This window comes from Dipodomys spectabilis, unplaced genomic scaffold, assembly GCF_019054845.1.
Source record: "Dipodomys spectabilis isolate Male_0828 unplaced genomic scaffold, ASM1905484v1 ptg000655l, whole genome shotgun sequence".
NCBI lineage: Eukaryota > Metazoa > Chordata > Mammalia > Rodentia > Heteromyidae > Dipodomys > Dipodomys spectabilis.
The window spans coordinates 371,635-382,483 of record NW_024871332.1 but is presented as its reverse complement, the minus strand read 5'-3'; the positions used below and the strand labels follow the sequence as shown (position 1 = coordinate 382,483).

The 10,849-nt window shown below is 35.4% G+C and overlaps 1 pseudogene; it reads left to right on the top strand.

Moving 5' to 3' along the window:
- Positions 1-856: 856 nt before the first annotated feature.
- On the top strand, positions 857-953 carry LOC122101342 (annotated as a pseudogene).
- Positions 954-10,849: the final 9,896 nt, after the last annotated feature.

The window sequence follows — 10,849 nt, the reverse complement described above, 5'->3', positions numbered from 1 at the left end:
TTTGATAGAGTTAGACCTAAAGTTTTACCATTTGTAGATTTACAGCATGGAGGCAAGAGGAAACTCTGTGATTAAAACATGATCAATTTAATGCCTAATAACGAGGAGAAACATATGCACTTCTCCTGCAACTCTGAAAATATTTGGTGATAAAAAGGCAGTAGTGTAAGTTCCTGCCTGGTTGGATCGTAGACAGGCCAGAACAAAAAGTAATCATGCATACGAACAATTTTTCCACCTTCTTGGCTTTAGCTACTTTTGAAATGGAAGGTATAATAAACAATTATATTTTGATAAAATACCTTCTAGTCTGAACAGTTCTATTTGTACTGTTCATCTCTCTATGATCCCTTGTAACCAAGATTAGCTTTGTTCTAGTAAGAAAATCTTTGCTGTCAGGGTAAGATATTCTAGTTGGTCTGTTCGCACATGGAAGACGGGTAAAGGCTCAGGTAGACATTTGTTCCAGTAACACCTCATTTGGGAAATTGTCAGCTGAAGAAGTTTAGAAGTAGCTCTTAAGCAATGCTTACTTTGAATCCATTAGGTCCACAAAGCTAATTCAGTCGGATAAATAAGTACTTGAAAAAGCCATCACCTTTGGACCTATATATAAATAATTGAGAGTACGATCAAATTCCAAATAAAAACACTTAATATAGTCATTGACAAAAAAAATTTGCAAATGTGAGCAATCGATCAATATAACTTTTTTCCACTATTCACAGAATTTTAGGGAAATAAGATCGATAGCATTGTTAGGAACAATAAGGTTTCCTTCTTACAAGTAGGCACCCATAGATATAAGCCTATATAAAGATTGCATCATTAACTACTTAAATTTAGAGGATATTACATGCTTCAGCAGCACGTATACTCAAATTACAATACAGAGATTAACATGGCACTTGCACAAGGATAATATGTAAATTTGAGAAGTATTCCATATTTTTCATTCTTCAGATGCAAGAAATGAAAAACAGTTATTAAAAAGTTGATTACAAAATTACAAGTGTAACAATACACGTAATTCATATTATTAAATTTAGTTTGACATCAGTGTATTAAATCTTCACCTCAGAAAGGCGTTTACATAGGATAAACTTTACAAAACTTTTCAAATTAGACAACACTGTCATTTTATCCCAAAGAAAAATAATATTAAGACCTAGAAAAAAAGGAATCAAAATGTTCTATATGGAATACAATCGGAAAGGACACATTAATGGACCTATATATTATTAAAAAATGTAGAATTCAAAGTATATCTAGGAGAAAATAAATTGTGAACATTATGCAAACATAGAATATAGAATATTTTAAAATATACTTTTTCAGACAAGCATCAGAAATATTTTAGTTTCTGTACTACTCATTTCAACAGGTAAATTAAAATTATTTCTGATTAAAAAATCACAAACTCTGAAGAAATTAGTATACATGTATACAAAAACTATTGAATACATTTTTACATACAAGGCAGGAAATTCACTTGGAAGAATTCCACAGAATCCATGAATTTTTACAGTAAAATATTGGTGCTGCCGGGCACTGGTGGCTCATGCCTATAATCCTAGCTACACAGGTGGCTGAGATCTGAGGATCATGGTTCAAAGCCAGCCTGGGAAGGAAAGTCTGTGGTACTCTTATCTCAAATAAACCTCTAGAAAACTGGAAGTGGAGCTGTGTCTTAAGTAGTACAGCGCTTACCTTGAGCTGAAGAGCACAGGGATAGCTCCCAGTCCCAGAGCTCAAGCCCCATGACCGACCAAAAAAAAAAGATATTGCTCTTATTTGGATTGTGAAAATGTTTTGTAGGGACACAAAAGATGGACTTGCATTTTTGAAATTTAAGAAATTTAACCCGACCATTAGGACTTTGGTGAACAATTTGTACAGCCTTTCACAACTTCATAGAGGTAGTGATACATAATTATCCTTTTTGCAATATCAAATACAGTTTCTTCTATATTGTTCTTCAGGCCTGGTTTTATATAAAGGTTCAACAGAAGGCTATCCAGCATATCTTTACTATCTCAATTCTCGAAAGAAAGATGTAAGGGTGTCAAAAGTCCTTTAGTTTGGGGAAGTGGAACTGTGGCTCAAGTGGTAGAGTGCTCCCCTTGAGCTGAAGAACAGAAACAGCACCCAAGCCCAAAGCTCAAGCCCCATGAACGACCAAAAAAAAACACCACCACAACAAAATCAAACAAACAAAAATATTTGGGTTGGGAAGGTGTCTCAGTGGTAGAGCGCTTGCCTTGCATGCATGAGGACCTAGGTTCGATTCCTCAGCACCAGATAAGCAGAAAAAAAGCCAGAAGTGATGCTGTGGCTCAAGTGGTAGAGCGCTAGCCTTGAGCTGAAATGCTGAGGGACAGCGTCCAGGCCCAGGGTTCAGGCCCCACGACCAGACCCAAAAAAAATTTTAAAAAAAGAGTCCTTTAGTTTGGGCATTGGTATCTGTATCATGATGAAGTAAGAAAGAAGCCACTCTGGTATTATTCCACGTATATGCACTGTGCAGGGGTGTGCAGTCATCTACAGTTATTGCATGTGCCACTTGAGACACCAACTCACTGACAATGTCTAAGTGTCCACTGTAGGCTTCTCGAAGAGGGTTATACTCATCATCATCCCTACTATTCACATGAGTGGCCTTTTGGGAAAGAAGTCTCTGCACTGTAATAAGCTGAATATTTTCGGCAGCCCAATGAAGAAAATTGCTTGGATCCTTCTCCAATTTTTTTTCCTGCAATTGATACCATTCCTTACTTTTTCATCTTGTTCCCCATATTCCTAAGAATTGCCTAACCAAAGACTTTGAGTGCCAGTGGGAATGAGGTGTCCATGTATTTCCCTAATAGTTCACATTGGTTGAACTGGACAGAAATATCTGGTGAATTTTCTGCAACTGTTTATTCACATGATTTATTTTCTCTTTTTCCAATTTTACTATTCGAAATTATTCTAACTGGAGAGTAGGGAATTGATGGAGAGCAGAGGAAAGATGTTCCTCCGTATTCAAACATACACACTGAAAATGAGGACCAGTGATGTCTTCATGTGCAGCTTATTCTAGGCATGAGAAAATAGGAAATAATGCCTTCTATATAAATGATTTGGGAAATGGCAGAGCAAAAAGTGAAATGATGCAACCAAAAATATAAAAGCAAAATAAATGAGGATAATTATGGAGCAGTCATATTATGAGAACCATGAAAGGTAGAGAGAAAGAAAGAGACAGATGTGTAATGACCTAGCTACCCACAAAATCCATGCCTCTGATCAATTTGTAGAGCCGACAAAATTTTATTTTTAAAAGAGATGGAAATAGAATTTATGTATTTACTTGAAATTAGTAAATACATTTTTAGTAGCCTACGTAAAGAGACATAACTTTACCAAATTACAGACAATAAAATAAATCCTTGATAATTCTAGTAACAGATCTGACTGAAATCAGTTGAATCATACTTTTCTTGTACAATGAAGGAATAAGAAGGTAAAGCAGCTAGAGAAAGCAGGGAGATTGTATCTGTGACAAAACTTTGTGGAAATTGGTATTGAGGATTTCTTACTGGTGATCCACTTGCACTGGAAGCATGATTCTGAAGTATTGCTTGCTGATTCTGAACTATTGATTTGATCATTATATTCTCCAAGAAGAAAATGAGAATTGATAGGGAAGGACTACTAATACATTTTGACCTTCTCACTAAGCATTTCAATCATCAAAATCACATGAAGACAATAGACAGGCCTACTTTTTAGATGAAAGCAAGTGTCTTATAAAAACAAGGAATGTATGTAGTCATGCAAAAGACTTCTATTTTACCAATGCCTCATACATTTTTCTAATGTTGGGTACCAATAAATAATGGATCTATTAGAAAGCTCTTAAGACTCATATGTTCAATAGTGAGTTCTCTTACACTATATCATGGTATTTTCTGTGTATGGTTTTAAGAATAAATTTACATTACTAACTTGAATTTCTGACAGGACAGTATCATCACTGTACATCTTGCTTCTATACTCTCATTTTAAAATTACCATCTAAGTATGTACATTAGATAACTATAGAGGAAAAAGTAGAAGCCACACTGATGGCTTAGGTCTTTAGTAGTAGTTAATCAGAAAGATGAAATCTGAGCATTGTGGTTTGAAAGCAGACCAAGAAAGAAAAGTCCATTAGATTCTGATTTGAAAGTAACCAGCAAAAGCTAGAAATGGAGATGTTGTACAAGCAGTAAAATGCTAGCCTTGAGAAAACTGAAACAAAAAAATAAATTCTGGGACAAAGCCAGGCCCTGAGTTCAAGCCCTAGTATTAGCACCAAACAAATAAATTAATTAATAAGGTAATTAATTAATTAAAAATAAATTAAGTGATCACATGTGGAGAGGCAGGTAAAATGTAACATGCGTGGTAATGGTTTATGTATTATTTTGTAATAAGGCATATTATCATTTGTGCTAATCACTAATATTTTACTTGGACTTTTTTGTACAAAAAACCCTGAATTTAGCATGCATGTATATGTGTGTGTACATGTGCAAACATGTTTGTATGTGTATATGTGTGCGTGTGCTGTTGCAATGTTGCTTGCCAATGTGGACAGGGTGAGGCTGAAAAAAGCTAAGTGTGCTGCAAAGTTTTTATTTATCAGTGTTCTGTCATGTCATTTCAGTGGATCCACCCTTTGTACATATTATTTGTCTAATAATAACATCATAATCAAAGCATTTACAATATTAAGCTAGAAAAAGAGACTGCTTTCAGCTTTTATTGTATGTTAGATAAGAAGATACAGACATAATTAGTTAATAAGTTATTGCTATAAGATGATTGTCAGTACAAAATACGTATTTGACCTCTTAAATTGGTTATACTTTTAAGATACACTCATGGAGTGATTTGGACCGACTTGACCAAACAGGTATTATTCTCTGGTGATTCCTGTGAAACACAAGTTGGATAAACTCTTTCCGGATTTCTGTTGAAAATCACTTTCATTGCAAGATTATATTTATTCTCACTAAAAGATAATCCAACCCATATTATGTTTGACTATCCCATCTTATTCATTGAAAATAAGTATTGTGGATATGTTTGTTAGATATTCCTTTCAAAAACGAACAAACAAAAAGCAAGTGTCATGTCCAGATTGTGGATGCATTTGAAGGTGTTTTGTACATGCACAGGTATCTTTACTAATGGCTCTTTTGTGGGAGTAACTATGGCAACTTTAACAAATAAGGCTTTTTGAATATCTGTTCCAATATACATAACATCCCAGAGCAAGTCTTGCAATTTCTGAAAATCCTTTGAATATTTTAGTATTTTTTATGTCATTGACTGTAGAGCTAAAATTTCTGAAATAAATATTGTTAAGATCTGAAAATGTAAGTGGGTTTATATGCATTTTTATGCTTCATTTTATGGAAACCCAGTTTTTATGAAAGTAAATGGAATAGAATAAAAGAATGTAAGTGAATTGGGTAAGCTAATTATTAGTATAATTTTGTTTTGAATTAATAGTCCATTGAATGTAGATGATGCAGTTAAAATTATTTCTTCTCTACTTCAGTTAGTTTTAGAATCTTTATAGTTACGAGAGAACTTTTAGTATAAATAAAGGTCTTTTAAAATGATTAGTATTAACCTTGTGTTTTTTGTCCTACTTCCAAGAAAATGAGTTATTTTTAATGTTAATAGTTTATCATTATCATTATCATTATCATAGGGAATCATTATCATTATCATAGTGACTTAAAATGCAGTAGTATTGATTTCTTTTTAAACAAATTGTATATTCACAAGTTGGAGAGTCTTTGATTCAAAATTAGGTCTTGGTGTCTATGATTTTTAACCTCTCGTTCCTAACATTAATGATAGGTAAGACTGCATTTTTGGGAATATGAAAGGTAAAACATGTATCTGGGGTCAAATGTGATTTTTATATCAGTCTTTCTTTAATAACATTTTAAAGTAGTACATTTCTCTCAAAATGTTGGGTATAAAAAGCAATCAAAATACTTCTAATGGTAAACAATTTAGGTGAGCTACAATGTGGAAACAATTGCTCCAAAAGACCTGCAATCTATTTCCATCAGGAATTGGGCAGGTCATTCTTTCAGTAAGACTGTGTTAACCAGAGATGGGGTCCCCAGGCAGTGCAGTGTTGAGTGAAGGGATAAAATATGATTTCTACTATTTTGAGCTAGAAATCAAGAATGTTATAGTTTAGCAGTTCCTTTCACCAGGGAGGTATAAATTGATTATGAATTTGGAGTTTTCATATTACAGTTACTTCTTATTTTCTTTTTTGTTGTTGTTGGTCATGGGGCTTGAACTGTGGGCTTGGGTGCTGTCCCTGTGCTCTTCTGCTCAAGGCAAGCGCCCTACCACTTGGACCACAGTGCCACTTCCAGTTTATTAGTGGTTTATTAGAGATAAGAGTCTCACAGTCTGTCCTGCCCGAGCTGGCTTTGAACCACAATCCTCAGATCTCAGCCTCCTGAGTAGCTAGCATTATAGGTGTGAGACACCGGTGTACAACTTAGTTACCTATTTTCTAACAAAGATAAAGTGAAATATTATTACAGTGTGCACAATAATTTTGGGAATTTTCCTAGAATTAATAGACTGAGTGCTGGTATTTAGTTATAAAATAGAATGAGGTTAGTTCATATAGTGGGAATGGAACGCAGGCTAACACTTACCATGTGTACAATGTTGTACTAGTAATTCCAACTCTGAAGACTTAAATATCATCATCTTAGAATTAAAAATAGAAGTAGTTCCACTTTATGGGATTATTGTGAGGATTAAATTAGGTACCAAAGGTAAAGTACTTGGAAAAATAATCAGAGTTTGATAATTTCTACCTGTTATTTTATCATGTGATATATTCTAATATTTTTACTGTGATTTTTATATTGTCTATTTAGGATATGCAAAGTGATGTATTGATATACATTGCATTGTTCAATTTTCTGTCATTATGAGGAAAATACCTGCAAAGAAAATTTCTGAGAAGAAAATTATCATATTGACTCATGGTTTATGATCAGATGTCTCCATTGTTTTTAATTATATTTTTATTAAATAGTTGTACAAAGGGTTTTCCATTCAACGAATCAGTTTATAAGTACAATGGATCTTTACACAACTTTCTCACATCCTTCCAAACCTCAACCCACTTTTGTTTTTTCTAGTTTCATACTATCTGCATTGAATATTATGGCTTCACTCTCTACTTCCATAAGTCTCTTTATTTCTTCCCTTTGACTTCCCCGCACATTTTCCAAGTGGTAGTCTCCTGGTATTCATTTTGTTGGATTAAAAGTTCAATTTTATAAGAAATTACACCTGTTAAGTACTCCTCTGCAAATAGCATGCTTTGATTAATACTGTTGTTTAACTTGCATAAAATTCTGGCTTCTAAATACGCGTCCTTTTTGTGTCTGGCTGTGACTTCGTTTACTTAACATAATTTTAAATCTATCCATTTCTTTGCAAATGCTGTAACAGTCTTTAAAATGGATGGGTGCAATCCAATTGTGTATATGTGCAACACTTTCTCCAACCATCCCTCTGCTAAAGTGCGTCTGGTTTGTTTCCATAAATTCTCTACGGTGAATAGTACAGTAGTGAACACGATTGTGAGAGTGATTTAACCTTTTAGAAGAATTCATCACTATTTTTCTGGGAGCAATCCTCTAGCCAATTTGCCAGAATTAGCACATCCCTTCCTTCATCTCCATCACAACGTTTTTCAGGTCTTTCAAAACACACTACCCCATACAGGTCTCAATCAGCTAAAACCAAACTGTGCCCATATTCTTTTGTTGTTGTTGTTTTTCTCTGTCCGGTCGAGGGGCCTGAACTCTGGGCCCCCCTGGCGCTGTCTCTCAGCTTTTCTGCTCAAGGCTAGCAATCTACCACAGCGTCATTTCTGGCTTTCTTCTTTTTGCTTATGTGGTGCTGAGGTATCAAATCCAGGGCCTCATGCATGTGAGGCAAGAGCTCTACCACTAAGCCACTTTCGCAGCCCCGATGTGCCCATATTCTTTTAATACATTTTTTCATAATTTTACACATAATTTAGTGAGAATCTTCTATATACTTTCCTAATGTGGGAATGAGGTATATGACAATAGAGTAAAAGTAAGAGATATGGAATTTAATTAGCTATTATCATATTTAAAATAATTTTCAGCTCTAACCCATAGCCACATTAAATATTATTTTAATCTTTATTTGATTACTTCACCTATCCCCTAAATTATAACATGTGATTTAAATACAAAGACAAAAAAGTGTGGTTCGACTTTGACACTCATGTGTGAGGATGCACAATATGGGCAACTAAAGGGATTGGAATTAATAGTCATTATCCATTTTGTTAAATGGTTTTCTCAAACCGATTCTCACAATTCATATTTCATTCAACAACAAGAAACATGACAATTCCCTTTGCTTTGCTCCTCATTAAACTTGTTTCCATGTTATTTTATTATGAAGGATGATTTCATAAATCTACTATAGATACAAAAATATGTTAAAATATTTCTATATGTATGCATTGATATAAATATACACATATATATTATAAAGGTTATAATGATAAAATATAACTTCTGTAACTGTACAATTTACTAAATAACTAAAAACATGGACGACTCAGGCCTGGAATCCTGGTTACTCAGGAGGCTGAGATCTAACAATCATGGTTTGAAGCCATCCTGGTCAGGAAAGTCCATGAGCCTCTTATCTCCAAACAACCAACAGAAAATCAGAATTGGAACTGTGGCTCAAAGTAGTAGAGTGATAGCCTTGAGAGGAAAGACTCAGAGATATCACTCAGGCTCTTAGTACAAGAACTAAAATCTACCCCCAAAAAGTATTTAATTTACACCTGTGTAAATAGAGTATTACCTTCACCCAAATGCACATCCATGCTCATTTGCAAGGTAACTCTGTTATGTCTGGAGTACCACATAATATTACCACTTATGTCGAAAGTATTGCAATATGGGTAAACTCTATCTCTCTTATGGATTTTTCTCCACTCAAATATTCAAATCTTGCAATTATTCCCATTATATAAAGTCATAGCTTTTTTTCTTTAATACCCATAATATTGGAATTTGAATTGAGTGTCTTGTGTCTCCTAAATGGATGTTCTTACCACTTTGGCATGCCCCCAGCCCTAAATTGTCCTGATTAACTTTCAGATAGAATCTTGCTTCCTACTTGTGTATGATTGTGGGCTCAGTCTACTTCATGTTATTCTTCCTGGAATTTAGAATAACAAGTGCCTGCATTATGTACAGTTCTTTCTGTCCAGTCTGAGCTTTAACCACTATCCTCACAATAGTAGACTCCCATGTAGTCAAGATTTTCATAAGCTTATCATAGCTATTTTTAAAAAAAAATCTTTGCATTTCCTGCAGGTTCTTGAGTACTGAGTTAATTTGTGTTTTCTTGGGTTGTTTTGGTTCTTTTGAATGTATGTGTTGAGTTGTTCCTCATTTTTCCTTTTGTTTCTTTCACTCAAGTTCTTACCTATAGTGCTGAGAAACCAATTTTTCTTTCTCAAGATAGTCAAGGTGAACATTATTTATTCCAAAACAATTCCAGTAATATTTAAACACCTTCAGAAATTTCGAGAAGATGGCGGAGGAGAATCTGGTGGCTAAACAAGCTCTCACATAGAAAGCAGTTCTAGTGTTCCAGTGAACAGTCCTAGGCACACCAAGTGTGCCATCACAGTACACAGAGTTTGGGCAGAGAGGGAAAATCCAGGTAAGGAGACAGACCTGAGCATTTTCCAGCAGCCATGGCTGAGGTTGCTGTGCCGGCTGTGGTGGCATCCATAGCTGCCATAACTACAACCCAGAGAGTCTGGGACAAATGTGTCAGATGCAGCGGGCGAGCAGATTTTACTCAACACCAGCAAGAACTGACAAGTAGCAGATATCTTCATCCTGCAGATAGCAGACCAGAGGCTACCCAGGAACCAACACTCCAGCGTGAGTACAAAACTGACATCCTCACTCCTTCTCAAAGGGAGCAGAAGAGGGAAGGCCACCCCTCCCTCCAACACCAGAGATATCCATCTTTGATGTAGACAAAGGCCTGGCTAAGCAGCTAGATCTAACTCAGTTCTTTGATGAAAACAAAAGAGTCTTTTAGCGAGTCACATTTACCTTCCCTGATCTGCCATTCTCAACTCCACCCATGGGAAAGTCACCACAAAGAGGCAGAGAAAGCTACACCCACGAAGGAGTGGCTTTCTTCACTGAGTAAACAGAGCCAGAGGCTGACCCTCCCTACAGCAGCACTGACAATCAATTGAAACTCAGTAAACATAAACCCTGAGCATTGCTCCAGGCTGGGCTCTGTGAATGTCTCAGAAGCTAGCCCCACAGGGAAAATCTACAGTTTGCTGAAAGGCCTCAACTTTACCCAGAACCCAGCCTTATCACAGCAACTCCAAACTAGAGGAAACAGCCACCTCCTTCTTTTGTGATACTCAAAGCACATCTCCCTCCCACTGAACTAGCCTGGGAGGGGATCACAAACTTCTGAGTAAACCAACAGAATTTTTTCTGCCTGCCCAAACAAATTGAATTAAGAAACCAATCAAGCCATAGAAAACCAAACACCACAAGCAAACCAGAGACTCCACCGAGAGACTGGTTACTGACACAAGGGAGATACAGGATCATCCCATCAACCCTCCTAAAACAAAATCAAAGAAGTCTTTTTTTGTATCTTTTTTAAATTTTTACTTTTTAATTATAAAAATTGTTTTTATTAATCTTTCTTTTTCTTC